The sequence below is a fragment of the Daucus carota genome, chromosome 1, assembly GCF_001625215.2.
Source record: "Daucus carota subsp. sativus chromosome 1, DH1 v3.0, whole genome shotgun sequence".
Classification (NCBI taxonomy): Eukaryota; Viridiplantae; Streptophyta; class Magnoliopsida; order Apiales; family Apiaceae; genus Daucus; species Daucus carota.
The window spans coordinates 34,365,020-34,383,598 of record NC_030381.2 but is presented as its reverse complement, the minus strand read 5'-3'; the positions used below and the strand labels follow the sequence as shown (position 1 = coordinate 34,383,598).

General features: G+C 31.2%; 1 long non-coding RNA gene across 3 annotated transcripts; it reads right to left on the bottom strand.

The window, feature by feature from the left end:
* Positions 1-7,671: 7,671 nt before the first annotated feature.
* On the bottom strand, positions 7,672-12,833 carry LOC108226734 (uncharacterized). 3 transcript variants are annotated; one of them, XR_001807711.2, is made up of 3 exons: positions 12,483-12,774; positions 11,535-12,378; positions 7,672-7,991 (listed from the first exon to the last, which is right to left on the bottom strand). It is a non-coding gene; the product is annotated as an uncharacterized LOC108226734 (long non-coding RNA). The 3 variants fall into 3 exon arrangements; XR_010285543.1 differs by lacking the exon at positions 7,672-7,991 and adding an exon at positions 7,999-10,916 and having other exon boundaries at positions 12,483-12,776; XR_001807710.2 differs by lacking the exon at positions 7,672-7,991 and having other exon boundaries at positions 11,381-12,378; positions 12,483-12,833.
* Between the last annotated feature and the right edge of the window lie 5,746 nt (positions 12,834-18,579).

The window sequence follows — 18,579 nt, the reverse complement described above, 5'->3', positions numbered from 1 at the left end:
AGGGAAAATTCCCTCCAAAAAAAATTAGGGCTGACGTCATTAATTTTGACCGCCTTCGGTCAAAAATGAAGTCGGTCAAATTTAACTTTGGGCGGCAAAATTTCCCGCTTGAAGTGGTGGAATTTTTTTGAATAATAATTGACTAGTTTCGGTCAAATTTATAAATTTGACCGCTGGCGGTCAAATTTATCCTTCCCAGATCTAATTACTTTCATTACATGTTAAAATTTAATTTGGTTAAATTTTAAATATATGTAAATTTTTAAATATGAATAAAAATATATTTATTTTAGGCGTGTGAAATAATTTAAAAAATTTAAAATTTAATTTGCATGACTTTGTAAAAAATATTCAATAAGAAGTACTACTCCTTAAAATGCGATTCATTCCTAATTAATATAATAATTTTTTGAAATAATTTAATCAACGATCCAACCGTACGGATATTAACATATGTTGATTTTATTCATGTGAAAAAATAATTAAAAGATTTGAAATTTGACTTGCATGACCTTAGAATAAAAATCCAGTAAGAAGTCATACTCCTTAAAATGAGATTGATTCCGGATTAACAAAATAAATTATTAAAATGATTTTTTGAACGATCCAACCGTACGGATATTGAGATATATTGATTTCAGTCATGTGAAAAAATAATTAAAAGATTTGAAATTTGAATTGGATGACTTTATAAGAAAATTCCAGTATGAAGTAATACCCCTTAAAATGAGATTTATTCCTGATTAATAAAAGAAAAATTCTTTCAACGATCCAACCATAGGGATGTTAAGATACATTTATTTTTGTCATGTAAAAAAATAATTAATATATTTGAAATTTAACTTGCATGACTTTATAAGAAAATCTTGTAAGAAGTGCTACTTCTTGAAATAAGATTCATTCCCGTTTAACAAAATTAATTATTAAAATGTTTTTTTCAACGATCCAACCGTACGGATGTTCAGATATTTTAATTATAGTCATGTGAAAAAATAATTAAAAGATTTGAAATTTGACTTGCATGACTTTATAAGAAAAATCCAGTAAGAAGTACTATTCCTTATAATGAGATTCGTTCCTGATTAACGAAATAAATTATTAAAATTATTTTTTCAATGATCCAACTATACGGATGTAATGATATATTAATTTTAGTCATGTGAAAAACAATTTAAAAGATTTGAATTTGACTTGCATGACTTTGTAAGAAAAATATATTAAGAGAAGTAGTAATCCTAATATAACATTCATTCCCGATTAACAAAATAAATTATTAAAATTATTTTTTGAACGATCCAACCGTACGGATGTTCAAATATATTGATTTTAATCACGTGAAAAAATAATTAAAAGATTTGAAATTTGACTTGCATGACTTTATAAGAAAAATATATTAAGAAGTACTACTCCTTAAAATGAGATTCATTTCTGATTAACAAAATAAATTTTTTAAATGATATTTTCAACAGTCCAAACATATAGATGTTAAGATAATACTATTTGAATTTAGCACCTTTTTTTTAGTAATTTAATTAAATGATTATATATTTATTTTGCTTTTTTTGAAATTAATCTATGAAATTTTTTTGACCGAAATCGGTCAAATTTACATTTTCGACCAGCGATGGTCAAATTTGCATTCAAATAATTCGAATTATTTTGTGAGGGAAATTTGCCGCCCAAAGTTAAATTTGACCGCCAGCGGTCAATTTTAACTAAATTTGACCGCCAGCGGTCAAATTTATTGCCATGTCAGCAATCCGCGTGAAACACATCTAATGGTCCTTATTTAACATACCAACACAACAATCCAACGGTCTAAAATCATCACAACATATCCTTATCCTATATATACATACAAACACACATTATAACCTAAATACACTCTCCATTCTCCAAATCTCTCTCTCTCCCCCTCCCCATCTTCATCTCCATGACTCCATCTCCCCCTCCCCATCTCCATGACTCCATCTTCCCCTCTTCCCCTCTTTTACATACACATTCATAACCATATATATTTATACATACACAATCTCTATCTACAATAACATTATTTGTACAAGAATATCACCAAGAAAATTAACTTGTGGAATGGTACTTTGGGAGGAATTCCGGCAACTCAAGCAACTCCGGCGTCCGAGAAACAACTCCGTCGACCAAAAATCTCAAGTCACAATTTCCGTCCAAATTGATAAGGAACAAAGTGGAACTACAAAATCCAATTAGGAACTTATATTAAATTTGTAACATTTCTTTTGTAAATAGAAAAATTCTTAATGTACATGAATATCATTACGATTTTTTTTGTTAATAAGGTATATAATTTTAAGAATTATGTGATATATATGTTGATTAGTAAGATAATATTATGTGAATTTACTAAATAAAGTATTAAAATTCGCACACAAGAATATACCACAAAGTAGCAAAATACATTCTGTCCAGGTTTAAATTTGACCAGATATGGCCAAATTTGAAATTTGACCGCATTCGGTCAAATTTATAAATTTGACCGAATGCGGTCAAATTTAATAAATTGTAGGCGGCAAATTGAAAAAAAATTCAAATTTCAAATTTTCAAGCGGGAAATTGAAAAAAATTCAAATTTTAAAATTTTCAAAATTTCGGTCAAATTTAAGCGGTCAAATTTAGTCGGTCAAAAATATTCGGTCAAATTTAACTAAATTTGACCGATTTTTTCGGTCAAATTTACCCGTTTTTCTTGTAGTGGGTTTTAAAATAAAGAAAAAGAAAATTCTAGTCCACATACCATTCATATTAGGGCTTTGTTCATATTTACATCAAGTTGATTTTGAGGGGTGTCATAGCTACCGACTCATTACTCATATAGAAGTGAGATATGAATATTTAGAAAATTATTCGCCGAATGGTCGTAATCAATATCTTGTTTTTTTGTAAAATACTTAATACACGATCGGGACAGGGAGTCTGCTACTCCAGTCGCTATAGGTATACCTAAATGAATAAAGCTTCAAAGCATAGCCAAATTTACATATGCATATGCATATATAGACGACCATGAGTGTGTCCGCTAGTCGTGTCAATTTACTAATAAGTAGAGTTGCAGGCTGGCCAAGAGAGACTGGGGAGCATATAAATGTTACTCCCTTCGTTTCTTTATTCTTTTCTCGTTTGATATATCGGGACTGTTCATAACATGAGACTAATTACTAATTTACGTCTAATCTATAAGACTAAATATAGTCGTGAGTGATCTTGTTGGATTCGTATTCACGAGTACTTTAATACAATAAAGTTTTTATATTTAATACTAATATGAAATTAATGATATTAAAGATCAAAAGTGTGTATTGGCTAACGTGCCTGAGAGAAACAGGAAAAGTAATAAGAGACGGAGGGAGTAGTAGCATATTGAACTATTGCTTGTGATCCTGTGGTGTAGCAAAAGGACCACTCTAGGAGCTAGCTAGCTAGAATTTGCACAACGCCAATACTCACCACCTTGTTCCAGTGAGTTCTCCTGCGCTGTGTATATGTGCATGCATACAAATGACTGGACCACTAATTAAGCTCATAATTAAACTAGCCTTTATAGTCTTATAGGAGCTACCACTGGAGAGCTCCTTTACTATGAGTAGTTGTGAGTTGTGATAGTTAATAATTATAATAATTTGCTTAATTTGAGTCATTTTCTTTTTAATCATAACCACCACTTCTTTGGGTGCTCTACTCATCTGGTAGCTACGCCTTTACTTCTTTCTACTTCAGTTACAATGGATGCATGTGTATCTTATGGCTCTCAAAGGTATCGATGATCAGACCCTTGGTGCCACTTCTTGACGCCCTGGTTTCCCCCATTCAAACTACACAGAGAAATGTTAGACATATTTATAGCCTCAAATGTATTAATAATAACTTAAATAATTCACAAAATCGACGCCTAATCAAATGAAAATGGTGTTCCATCGGCCCCTGAAATTTCTTTTATCTTTTTTTTATATTATTTGACACATATTTCAAAATATATAAATAAAATTTATTCAAAAATTTACAAAATTTAATATTTAAAATAACTCAGAACGACGTATTAATGAGCATGGACATCAATGTATTATTTAAAACCGATGTGCATGATAATTAACATACACAACGGTCAGAAATCAATGTCTATTTTTTTTTACATAGACATCATCGACAACGATATCGGTTGCAATGTTTAATAGACAACCCATAAACTAATGTCTATTCATAGATTTCTAGTTCTAGATAATTACGCAGGGTTTTTTAGCCATTTAGCAAAAAAAAAACCCGCATATGAATATTAATTTGATCGTCCGGTTAATAAAACCGAGGAACCTTGTTAATAAAATTAAGGCGTGTTGCACTTCAGTAATTTAGAATAAATCATCATATGAGTCGTAAAATTACCGAATTACTTGCAAGAATTTAATTATTTATAATAAACTCTGTGCTAATAGAATAATTGAGAGTTTATTATTCCCCAGTTCTGTTTTTCTTCTTCCCTTGTCAAAATTCATTTTTAATTTAATTATAATAAATAAAGTATATATATGTTTTCAACTTTTGACTTGTTTTTATTTAAAAACTAACATATATACTTAACATATTAATTACCATATTAAATATATGTAGACAAGTTTTCTCATAAAGAAAATAGGAAATGAAGACCGTAAAACTGGCCCAGAAAGAGTATATTGTTTATTCAGATTTTCTTGATACACACTAACAAACACTTTTTAATTTAGTTAGGTGATGATGTTTTATTGACTTCAATCCCGTTAATAATAATCGCTCATAGAGGTGATCACAGAACCGCCAAACCGTCCGCACCACATCACAAAACACGATTTATAATTTTCGTGATACGGTTGTGGTTTGAATTTTTCACAAACTGAGAGGTGCGATGCAGGTTGCCAGGTCGCAGATTGCCATTTTACTAGTGCGGTTCAAACGCACCGCACCGTAGGAGCATCTCCAAGAGACTCCTAAACTAGCTCTTAAATCAAAATGTAAGGAGGATGAGAAAAAAAAGAGTTCCAAGAGACTCTTAGTGGCTCTTAAAAACCTTAAAGAGCCTTTTCTCTTTCCTCTAATTTAAGAACTACTAGTTGGCTCTTAACTTAATAAAATAATCATTTCCTCCCATTTTTACATTAGACTCTCACTACATGACAAATGTTTGATTTTCAAATATGAATAAAATATAAATTAAGAGCAAATATAAAGAGCATTGTTGGAGTTGACACTCTTAATTTTATATTAACTTACTAGGAGCTTAATATTTTATATTATATATAGGAGCCATCTAGAAAACTATTGGAGATGCTCTAATATAATAACATATATAAATAAATTAGTAACTGTTAAATAAAATTATATTATATACAGATGTATATTATTTATAATTAGCAATTTTGTAGTGTGGTTTATGCAGTTTTTATGCTAGCAGTGTAGTTGCGGTTTGAATATTCAAGCAACCCGCATATGCGGTTTGGTTGCTAATTTAGAGAAAAATCGCATTGCCCGCACCAATCACCGCTAAATTTGCTCCTGAATCCTTAAAACTCTCTGCATATCAAAATATTCGATCTAGATAAAAAAAAATAGTCGTTAGTGTGTGATGATGACACGGAAATACGTATCCTGCTAGAATTGAAGAAATTTGTTGACACGCAACAGGTACAAGATGCAATCCATTAAATATGTGTTAAAAATTAAAGAAAAATGCAATAGTAAAGAGGGATGAAATTATATATTTTACAGATGGAAAAGGTCCCCACACATCCAACCCTAAAGTGAATAAATGCTCTTACAATATGTATAGAAACCCTCGCAAAACCGGTCTGGATCTGTTGTGGTGATGGTGCAGGCGTGACAATATTCAATTTTCTTCGATCCTCACCTCATCCAGCTCCTGTCACTGCAGGGACCACCTCTCTTTATCTTTAAAATCTGTTTTATTGTATGTTTTTACCAAAGCTCTTCATTACCAATCCTCTATCCATCTAGCTCGCTAACCCACCCTAATTCGATATAAATATTCCAGTTAAGCCAACCTCATCCATATATCCTCCAACAACATGAAAGAAACCTCTCTCTCTCTCTTCCACCTCTGTTTTCTCATGTATAGCCTAATTATCATGCACCACTAAGAGTTGAAGCTGCCAGCATGATCTTAGTTTTCCTACTTTGGAGAAATCAGATCGTGGTGGTAGCTTCACCTCTTGCTGGTCGCATGGGAAACCCTCATTGTATCTGTGGGATTCGCAGAAATTTTAGATCTTCGGCCTCTTCTCTTGTTATTGTCTAGACAATCGGATATATTGAGATCTGCAGATCTATGAATATAGTTAAGTTTACTACTTTACTGTATGATTTTTGAATTAATCTTTCATGTTTTAAGATTTAGGTTGTAAAAATTTGCAGATCAATGTTTTTTCTTGTTACATTAAACCTAGCTCATCCGAAAAGTAGCAGGTTTTTTTCCTTTTATAGTACTATTTTCTTCTGACAACGAATTTACTGTGGACAATTTGGTGATTTACATCAAAATCCCTGTAATTAGCTGCTCACGCGTAGCTAGGGTTTGAGCCTAATCTGTGACAGCTTTGAGTTTGTTCATACTTGCTTTTGTGTGTAACATGCATTAAACATATCTATTTATACCCTTCACAATTATATATAGTTAATGATTTGCATACATCATAAATCACTTGGCTATGTTGCTGGATAAATAATTAGTTCGACAATCGGTTCCAAGATATATATTGGTAGTAATTAAAGTCTTCACAGGCGCAGCTAGGGCTTTTATGCTGACCTAATTAAGTGAGCTTTTTCCACCAGTATAAGTTTCTTATGTAAACCTTGAAATGTAATGAGTTAACAGTTTATACTTACCTAATATATGTAATCTTTTGTGAGAAAGGTCCTCCTTGATCTAGTAGTCCATGTGATTACCATTTATACAATAAACATGATTATAATTTTCATCATGTAATTTTTGTGTGTAATAAAATGGCCATAGAGCACAGAGAGCTATTTATCTATAACTGATCAAACAGGTGCTAGGATGTTCTTTGAGGGAAAGCTTTGTGGTGCTAGGGTTTGTATTCGTGAGTAGACTGCTGGTTTTCCAGATGCAAAGATTGACCTAGCTAGGGAGTACCTTTTTGCTACTATATATTTAATTAGATGCATATGAGGACTACTCTGGCTTTTTAGATGTTTTCAAATTAATACACTATATATTTTATGATTAATTCTTGCAGGTCATTTTGTAATCCGTATCTTGGTATTTAAATTTATGTAGTCCGCAATCCAATGAAACATGCCATTGTCTTCTTCAAAGTTGTAATCTTGCTACACCGAATGCCTCTATATACTAGGATCTTGATATTCTCCGACGTCTCAATATTGGAGTCTAACCTCTTCGTACAGGTTTTATGATAATTACAGTTACTTCTGGTAGTAATTTCTGTAAAATGGTGTGGTCTGAAATTAATTGAATAAAAGTAATTAACTGCCAAGTTAATCAAGAATATTTAAGCACATCCAATAGAAGTTTCAATTTTATAGACCAAATCAAGCTTCAAAGTATGTCCTTTATGAATTAACAGTTAATTTCTTCTTAATTAATGGTTGATGCATTGAATATCTGAACAGGAGCGCTGCTAAAATGTTAGTGTGTATGATAGATTTCTAGAAGCAGAGACAAAATTGACAACTTCTAGTACATGTAACATGTGAAGTTGCATATCTATGAAAGTACCCTTTCAGCTGCTTCCCTCTCGGTACAGACCTCGTTTCGATAAAAAGTCTGAATTTTCCAGAACCTCAGAGCTAATAATTAGAATCCTTGGTATATATAGCTCAAATAGAACTTGTCAATGAATACCCAGTTGGTTCTCTCATGCAAGTAGCTAGCTAGTATATATTCTCCAGACTGCTCTTTTATGTCGCTCTCACTTGTGATTTAAATAAAAGGAAACCTGCAAAAACCAACCAGTTTTTAGGGTTTCGTATCAGCTAGCTATTTTCGGATGGATGGTCCCTGCGTTCCAGAAAAGAAGAGTCATGTGCATTAACAGGCTGTGCAGTAATATGCTGACCTTGTTGGCTTTTATGATTCTTGATAAATTTAAGACTTTTTTCAGAAATATCTAATTTATTATCTTTAGATTCAAAGGTAGGGTGTAACCCTGCATATCATCTGCAACATTTAGAATCAGAAAAACAACTACTTTTAACTAAAGGGTAGCTGGTAAATGCAAATTTTTTTAGTATTGATAATAGAGTTTCACTATTACAGTATCAGGTAATTTGGACGAAAAAATTCGATCATATTTAGCTAAATAAATATTGAGGAATAAACTACCAGTATAAAGGCATTTCATGTACAAAGTCTGAGAAAGCCTTGAATTCGAAGTTATGAACTAATAAGGAATTATAACTGACGACTATTGACTGAATTTGAGGTTTCCGTAATCAGGCAAAAGATGCCCTGTAAATTTTGTGAAATACCCCCTCCATCTCATTAAATAAGCTAGTTAACTTTAAACACGTAATTTAAGATGTATTGATCATCTAATTCTGAAATTTTGTAAACGAAAATTTCATATTTTAACTTCTATGATATCTACTTCCAAGTTTGAATTTTTTGATTTGGTCTGAAAGTTGCTAATCATACCATACTAACTTCTAGAGAATTTTAAGAACCCTCTGCTGAATAGATAACTGTTCGTGTCAAAAAAAAGAAGAAAAGAATAGGTAATTGTTGTGTCAGGATGAGTGATGCTTCAATACATTTAATTATTCAAAATGATTAAGAAATCAGTGATATATAATTGTTTAAAGTTGGTCACCTTACTGGGCGTATCCTTCGTACAGTTCGATTCTAATCCATTTTGAAAAATATTATAGTATATAATTCTAAATCATCAAAAGAATAATAAAATGTATATGAGTGACACAAATCCATAACTTTAACAAGACAAGACGCTTGTGTGGGCTTTTTACGAAGAAATTCGACGCTTCACAAGCATTCGCGAGATTTAGAGAATTTTTCAGTGTGCAACTTATGAATACAAATGCCTCGTAAGTTGGTCATATAAATACGGACCAGTATTGTTTTAATTTAATTTTAATAAATCCAATTTGATCACTCATTTAATTTCCAACCGACTAAATAATTCAAGTGTTTAAATTAATCATGTGAAGTGTAGTACACAAGTTTATTCATCATATATAAAAGACACACCAAGAAGATGCAGCCGTCTTAATTAGTTCTCATGTCAAATAGTGTCGAAGCATGTTGGTGAAAGTGTCACCGCTGTTGTATTGTAATCTCGGAAATTTTTGTCTAGGCTTTGGAGACAAATATTCTGTATCTCTTTATATTCTTCAATTTTGTTATTCTTATTCGATCTTCATCTACTTATTCACAAATACGATCCCAGTTTATTTGTATGTTTCACAATTTTAGAATATATATTGTATTATTTATGTGATAAAGACTAATGCGTTTGCTTGTTTGGTACCACTTGAAGGTTTACCAAACTTTAAAAAAAATTGTTATATTTACTATTTTATATTTAATAAGTCATAATTAATAAACTTATTCAGAGAGATAATTAAGAGTTGTTGCTCCCCAGTCCCCTGCATCTTGTAAGTTAAGTATAAATGGTTCCATAAAAATTACATGCATGCTACGTTGCTGACAACTAATTTTAACAATTGTATGACATGCTATATTGCTGACGATTGATTCACATCTGATTTTCTGTATTATTACATGCTATGTTCCCGATAATTGATCGATTTCTGAATTTACCTTGGTCCAGACATTCTTCATTGCTTGATTTGTAGGAACCGGAGTCCTACATCTTGGAGGAATATAATTAACTTGCACTAATATTAACAGAGATTCTGGTTTAGGGCATATAATGGTGGTTCTTATAAAGATTTTAAACTTTCAGTTCTGTTTTATTTAGTTGAATTATTCTTTAACTTTCTCTGAGTTACTAGTACACGACCACTGTCTATAAATCTCTGTTTTTGCCATGGTTTGTCACGGCAACTATTGTTATAAAATCTGTGAATAGTGTATATTGCTCGAGTGCTCGTGCATCAGGCTGGAGAGAGTAAGATGTACGCATATTTTATGTCTGCTTTCAAAAGGAAGTAGAGAGGCCGCTAAAATTTATCTATTTGGGGATTGTGTAAATTGTAGGTCTCAGAGCATTCCTATTGGATTCCCCATACTTCCCATATCCTTATAATTTAGAGAAATTCTTAATTTTTAGTCTAAATTGTTGCTCCATCCGAAACCCTAAAATGGGGTTTAGTTTCGGGGACAAAAACTAAAACCCCATAATTGGGGACTTACTATTCATTACCTATTCCATTTCATTTCATTTTTTACTATTGTTTATAAGTGTAATTGATTAGATAATAGATGAAAGAGAGAGAAAGAAGTAATATAAAATTGAATATAGGGATGGGGTAAGACATGATGGAAATGAGATGTAGAAGATTTTTAAATTCATCAAGATAATTTTAGGGAATTACTAAATTTAATAAGAAAATAGGGATAGGGATGAAGAATCCATTGTAAATGCTCCGACAGATCCACAAGCATGGCAAGGAAGAAAGAAGAGCAGGAGCTTGGGAAAGATTTAAGACTTTTTGACTTTTAGAGCAATGAAGTACAATGATGGTCTTGAGTCCTTGACCGGTTCCAACTTCCAGTTATCCCCTGCAAAGCTCCATGTGGAGTTTACAAAGGGTAATGCTAATGCAGAGTTTGCTTTAAGCTTAGGATTCTTAATTGTGCACAACACTCATGCTTTGCTTATGACTGACACACGTCGTGGGCTTCTTGATATGGGTTAAAAGAATCCAATCCTATTGGAAGACTACACAAAAGCCCGATGTGAAGAGATTTTATAACAAGTATCTTTAATAAACTGTATGAAATTTGGAAGGCCCAAGGAGATGAACTGAATTGACCATGTCAATAACATGGCTAGGCAGAAGCGCAGAATGTTGTACTTCCGAAGTGTGTGAAGCAGTGTTCAAATAGTAATTGATTATGAAAAACAGAACAATTAGTCATTTCTTCGCAAAATGCTAAATCAGGTGGACAAAATTTATACGCCTCGATTATGAAAAACAGAACAATTAGTCATTTCTCGGCAATCAGGTGAACAAAATCAGGATTAAGCGGATATAGGCTACGAAAAGTTTGAAAATCAGGCGAGTTTAAGCTGAAATTAAAAATATTATACAGGAAATATGTCCAATCGATCTCTGTCCAGCTGATTCATCGCTAGAAGGTACCTTAACCGCCCATATTCATCTAGCTCTTAAAACTCAGATGTGTAGTAACTATTTCTAATCTTGTTGGATTGATGAATTTGACTCTCATATACAGTATAACATACTTAAAAACGATAAGCTTCATATGCAGGCATGCAGCAAAATATGTTGCTTCTATTAGCAATTGGATTTCTTCATAAAATCAAATCAAATACCTGTAAACACCTGGCCGGTAATTTATGATATTTTCCGAAGCTTTGTACCCTGAATGGCGGCACAGACCTGATCTGTACTCGTAGAAACGTGATAGCTAAGCAATGCCTTTTGCAGTTTTGATTTGAGACGCCTAAATGCAGCAGCACCTTCCTTCCCGACTCTGCTGATACTGAGTATAATAACATGATTCCTACATTATATCCTCAAAATCCACCATAATTTTCAATTAGAGAAATCAATTACAAGTTGGTTACTGATGAATGAGAAAGTCTTCTACTATCAACAGTGGGCATATCCTTAACTGGACACACAGAAACATTGAGGATCAATCTTGGTACCCATCTGAACTTAGTAAAAGGCCAAACTGTACATCCTCTAAATATGTGCATCATTAGAAAAGCTGAAAATTTTGTTTGTGTACAACAGCCATAAACCTCACTAGCCAACCAATGGGCCAACTTAAATCAATTTAGTCTCTGTTTGTGGTCTTTTATCGATATCTTACCCAGATTCGTAACCGTAACTACAACTGTGTGTGGGTGATGTCATGTCTGAACTCTGAACATGTAAACAAGAGGAGAAAATTTATCAGTTGACAATGCGGTCACCGGAAGCTTATTAAGATTTTTTACTTCAGAATTCGAATAAACAGTCTAATTTTCTTTCAGCAAATGTAGTAACCTATTCGCTATCTATCCGAGAGAGTCCAAATTTCACCGGAGAAACCTTATCTAACCATTGTAGCTCACACATATGAAATAGAAACATATATATTTGTCATGCATAAAAAACTGTAATATCTTACGTACAAATGAGCTGTATCTCAAGTGCAAGAATCTTGACCTGCAATTGTAAAAACATTTCAGCTCAACTGAGTTCAAGCATAATACATTCCAGATTTCTAGTCACTAACTTCACACACACACACACACACACATGACACATACCGTAATCCAACTAGTGATTCTGAGGGTGAAAACGGTGTAGCTTAATGACCACCTTCAACATTAATAGGTAGATTTGAAAGATCCAACCATTCTCATTATCCCAGCCTTTTGTTTGGCACATTGAATATTTAAAACAGCTGGGACAATGAGAACAGGTTGGGATCTTTCAAAACGTTCCCATAAGTGAATGAATATGTGGAGAATCTGGGAGCAACTCTATATATAGACAAGCTTCTTTTGTCTTAACACGAATAATAACTTTTCTTTTTGCTAATTACATCTGTCATTGGACTTGATTTCTTCAAAGGTCCGCCGCGTTAAGGAGATTCTTTTATCCGTGTTCCCACTCACTAGCGTTTTCTTTGTCTAATTCTTTTGTTACTGTTGATAGTCAATGCTTTACATAAAATAGAAACTTCGAATATTTATATCAATTTAAAATTTAGTTTTGATCGTTAAAAATAGATTACTGTGAGCTGGCCTGCAATAGTGAGGTCACATTTAAACTCCTGCTCTCCGAATCCCACTACTTCCTCGGGTTATTTTGGAGCCGTTTGGATGAGCTTAAAATAAGTCGTTCTTTCTTAAAATAAATAAGTGAAGTAAAAGTTAGAAGCAAGATAAGACTTATAAGTAATTAAAGTGTTTTGGAAATAAGCAGAAGCCCTCAAACAAAAGTTAGCATTCCTAGTTTTTTATAAGTTCTTCTTGACTTATTACGTAAACGGTATGAATAAGTGCTCCTAACTTATAATCTCAGAAGCGAGACTTATAAGTGTTAAACAAACACCCACTTTAGCTGTACAAATCTAAATTCTTATCAAATTAAAATCTATACTCTAAATATTTTTTTATAAATTTTATACGATAAATTAAGTTTAAATTTTAATATTTTTTTAATATCTTAAAATATAAATAAAAATGTCAAAAACACGAGGGATAAAAACAAAGGCGTCAATAATAGATACACGCACCAATAATTGTGGAGGTGGGACAGGCACAAAAAGGTGGACTTCTTTTAGAGCAACCCCAATGGTGTTACCTATTTTGAACCCCTAAAATATAATAAAATAATGATTACCTAAAATATAGGTAAGCAAAAACTTGTTTTCCTCCAACGGTATTCCCTATAATCATCCCTATATTTGAAAAAATAATATTTTATTAGAATTTTTACTATGATGAGATAGATAAAAAAAAGAGGGAAAATGAAAAATGAAAGAAAATGAGAGAGGGAGATGAGTTGGAAAAAAAATAGGGGCTTGCTTTTCTATCCCCTAAATATGGGGTTTTGTTTTCTCTCATCTAAAAATTTTAGGTAAGGAGAGGATGGTTGGAGTGAAGAAATTTTACTCAAACCCCTATTTTTGTCCACGTAGGCTGATTAGCGTTCACATCCCAAATGGCCAAACATGCCTTTTCTATTTTTGAAAATATCAAATAATTTTACAAGAATATATTATACTCCCTCTGTCCCACCCATTTCTTTACACTTTCCTTTTTGGGTGTCCCATCCAATTCTTTACATTTCAAAACTTACCAAAAATAGTCAATGGGTCCCACCACTTCTCCACTTTTCTTTCCTTTTCACACTCCTTTTACTCCATTATCTTCTTTTTATACATTAAAAATCAATGGGAAAATAGATTTTTTTGTCATCCAACTTATTATTTGTTTAGAAACCTACCACTGAACTATAATTTTTTTCCTTTTTGTCACTCATGTTAGGTTCGGATTTTTTTTGTCACTAACGTTAGGTTCGGATTTGATTATTAACACTATGTTATTTTTTTAGTATTATTAAAATATAGTGTTAGTCTGCAATATAACGGCGATCTGATATGTGTTTATATCTTTATGTAGTGTCCTAGCTAGTTTACCTTGGAGGACGAGAGTTGGACACGCATTTTGAGACTCCAAAAAAATTCAAAAATTATTTTATTTTATTTTTTCTGAATAAAATTTAATGTTGGTTTTTTTCCTTAAAAAAACGTTGGATTTTTTTTTGTCACTAACGTTATGTTTTGATTTGATTATTAACAATATGTTATTTTTTTAGCATTATAAAAACATAGTGGTAGTCTGCAATATTATGGTAATATGATATGTGTCTATAACATTATATACAGTCATCTATATGTCCCTTAGCTAGTTTACCTTGAAGTACGAGAGTTTAACAGGCATTTCAAGAACCTAAAAAATTTTGTTTTATGAATTATTTTAAGACTCCACAAAAATATAGTATCACTTGACTTTATAGTTCTTTACCACTACTGGTCACGTATTTTAAGGTTCCCACTTTTTATAAATATAGTTCCATAAGTTAATTTTGAGATTTCCTTTCTGAGTAAAAAAAATCTGTACTCTCGTCCTCTAAGATAAACTACCTAGGACATATATGGAGTACTACATATAAAGATATAGACACAGATTACTATTATATTGCAGACTACTGAAAAATAGATTTCCGAAAAATATCGTTTAGATGGTCAGAAAATTTAATAAAAGTCTGATTTTAATTAAATATAATAAAATTTCCCAAAATGCCCCTTCAAAAGTTAACAGGAACGGCAGAAGATAACAGAAAGGGTGCAAAGTGTCTACGTGTTAAAAGTAAGGGGCTGCATAGTGTTTATTCCAAAACTATTAGGTGCAATGTGCAACATACTGAAATCAAAGGGGTGCCAAATGCAATTAAATCTAAAAAGAATAACATAGTGTTAATAATCAAATCCGAACCTAACGTTAGTGACAAAAAAAAATCCGAACCTAACATTAGTGGCAAAAAAGAAAAAAATTATAGTTCAGTGGTAGGTTTCTAAACAAATAATAAGTTGAGGGGCAAAAAAATCTATTTTCCCAAAATCAATGGGTCCCACCACTTTACCCACTTTTCTTCCTCTTTTCCACTACTTTATACATATTTCTTAACCTCCGTGCCCAACCCATTCGATAAGAAATGGGTGGGACGGAGGGAGTATCCATTATGCATCATCTAAGAAGATAAAAGTATATAAAAAATGGGAATTGATAAATAAGCTCCACAGTTTACTATTTAAGCTCCAAATCCAAATTTTATACCTTATATACCCATGCCTTCTCCACATATTTCATCCATATTAGTGGTGATAATGAGATTTGGATAAGTAAAAAAATTGAATTGAAGCTTAAATAGTAAACTTTGGAGCTTATTTATCAATTCCCTTAATTTAATATATTAATATTTCAAATACTGATTTGACTTTTGATGTACAATAAAGCCTATTATGCCGATGAATTATTTTCATCAGAAAACAATCTTAGTTTTGTACCTTCTTGTTTGAACAGAGGATCGAGAAATTGTGTGAAATGGATTTTTTTTTTTTTCTGAACAGAATGAGATGGACTTTTTTTACTAGTTTGTTATATAAAACTTGTTTAATATGATATTTCATCAGTTACTAATATTCATCTAAATCGAATAAAAGTATAAAGCACATATTACAAGCTGAAATTATTACTGACATCCTCCGCTATTTGCGTCGTTTGGTCAATGATCCATGGGACCATCTGTTGACTTAGTCAAACAAACTCAGTCCAACTTTCTTTTTAGTATTTCGACGTGGGATTATAAGAAAGATATTTATTTATTCGAGAAATTAAATGATGACGTGGGATTCTTTATATATCTATGATATCAATACTTATCTGTACTGAAGCCGAAACATTAAAAGTTTGGTCGGTCGGGTTTTGGGCCAAAATAGGGGGTCTATCTATAAAACAAATTTATTTTTAAATTTTGGGCTTACTATTAAAGCTGAAACATCTATCTATACTATTATATACTTATATATAATAAGCGTAAGGGAGATAATTTGGTCGCATGGTCCTCTAATCCAAAAGTTTATCATCCGTTGGATCTTATATTGAACAAATAAGCACCGTTAGATTGGAACAAAATTAAATTCTGTTCTAGAAGGCAGCTGATATCTACGCATGTTTATAATTCCTTTTCTGAATCCAAAACAAATTCTGTCTTTCACATGTATATGTTTTTTTTAATCCTAAATAAATATTTCCTACCAGTTTTATTCGTAGAATCATATAAATCTCACCGTCACAATTTTTTTATAATATATTTTAAAATTAATAAGCCGGATTTATGTGAGGAACAAATACAAAAACTTTTTCTTAATCCAAAATAGATTCTACCTTCTTATTGCATATTTATGATGCCTTTTCTTAATTCAAAACAAATTATGTTTATCAATTTTAATTTAGAACCATATAAATTTTTTGAAAAATATTTAAATCACATTATAATAATTTTAATATAAAATACATTTATTAATATAATCTAATAGGAGTTAGCATAACGTATTCCACTCAAAATATATTAAAATTTGATAGATAGAATTTAATACTTTGGCATGATACATACGAGAAAAGTAATTGCTTCATTAAAATAATTTATTTGAAACCATTAATGGTTGTGATGATGTATTTACCAAAGTTCTAACTTACAAACAAATCATAATTTCGAATTTTATTTTATTGAAAATTTTAATTTATTATTTATAAATTAAATTTTTTCACACCATTTAAAATATATTTAAAAAGTTTATAAATAATTAAAAAGCTCACGTGCCTTGCACGGGCTATAAGCTAGTACTATTAAAACCGAAACTTTAAAAGTTTGGTCAATCGGTATTTGGCCCAAAATAGGGGCCTATCTATAAAACAAATTTATTTTTTAATTTTGGGCTATACTACTAAAGCTGAAACATTAAAAGTTTGGTCGGTCGGTACTTGGGTATACTATTAAAGCCGAAACATTAAAAGTTTGGTCGGTCGGTACTTGGGTATACTATTAAAGCCGAAATATTAAAAGTTTGATCGGTCGGTACTTGAGCCGAAATATGGGCCTATCTATAAAACAAATTTATTTTTTATTTTTGGGCTATACTATTAAAGCCGAAACATTAAAAATTTGGTCGGTCGGTACTTGGGCCAAAATATGGGCCTATCTATATAACAAATCTATTTTTTTAATTTTGGGCCGAAATACAGGCCTATCGATATAATAAATTATTCTTTTTAACTAAAATATGTTATCTTTTTTACTATTAAAGCCAAAATATTAAAGTTTGGTGTGTCGGTATTTGAGCCGAAATATACGGACCTATCTATATAATTAATTATTCTTTTTAACTCTTTGGGCCGAAATGCAGGCTTATCTATATAACCAGTTATTTTTTTTAACTAAAATATGTTATTTTTTTTTACTATTAAAGCTGAAATATTGAAATTTTGGTCGCTCGGTACTTGAGCCGAAATACGAGTCTATCTAAATAACTAATTATTCTTTTTAACTTTGGGTCGAAATACATACCTATCAATAAAAACAAATATCTTTTTAACTAAAATATGTTATTTTCTTTATATTTTCTAACTAAAAAATTCAAGCTTCTAAATGAACATCGAGGAATACAATAATTACATTTTTAAGTAAAACCCATTTTAATATTTTCTAACTAAAAACCCGATCTTCTACAATTAACACAGGCAATATTATATATATATATATATATATAATGTTATTAATATATAATTATTAATAAATAAATGGTGAAATTTTTCGACCAAAATATATTACCGTTATTTTTAAATACTCTAATGGTCTCAATTTAAAAGTAATATTACAAATCTATACGATTTTATCAATTATTGTACTATTAAAACCGAAACATGAAAAGTTCAGTTGGTCGGTCGATCAAGTTTAATAAACCGTTTCATATTCGATCTATGGACCTCCTTAATTTATAACAAATTATAATATGTATTTTCTATTGTCTATTAAATCAAAACAATAAAAATTAGGTTAGTATTATGATCAGTATTTGAGTTTACGCTTCCCTTTAACTTATAATTATATGTTTTATACTATATTATTAACTATTAATAATTAAATATTAAAATACTAATTGGGTTGTTTTTATCTGGGTTTATGGGTCTCTTTAAATTATACTCCCTCCGTTCTTAAATATCCGTCTTTTGACTTTTTGGTACGCATATTAAAGTGTTTTGACTATATAGTTAAAAGTATTATTTTTGAATT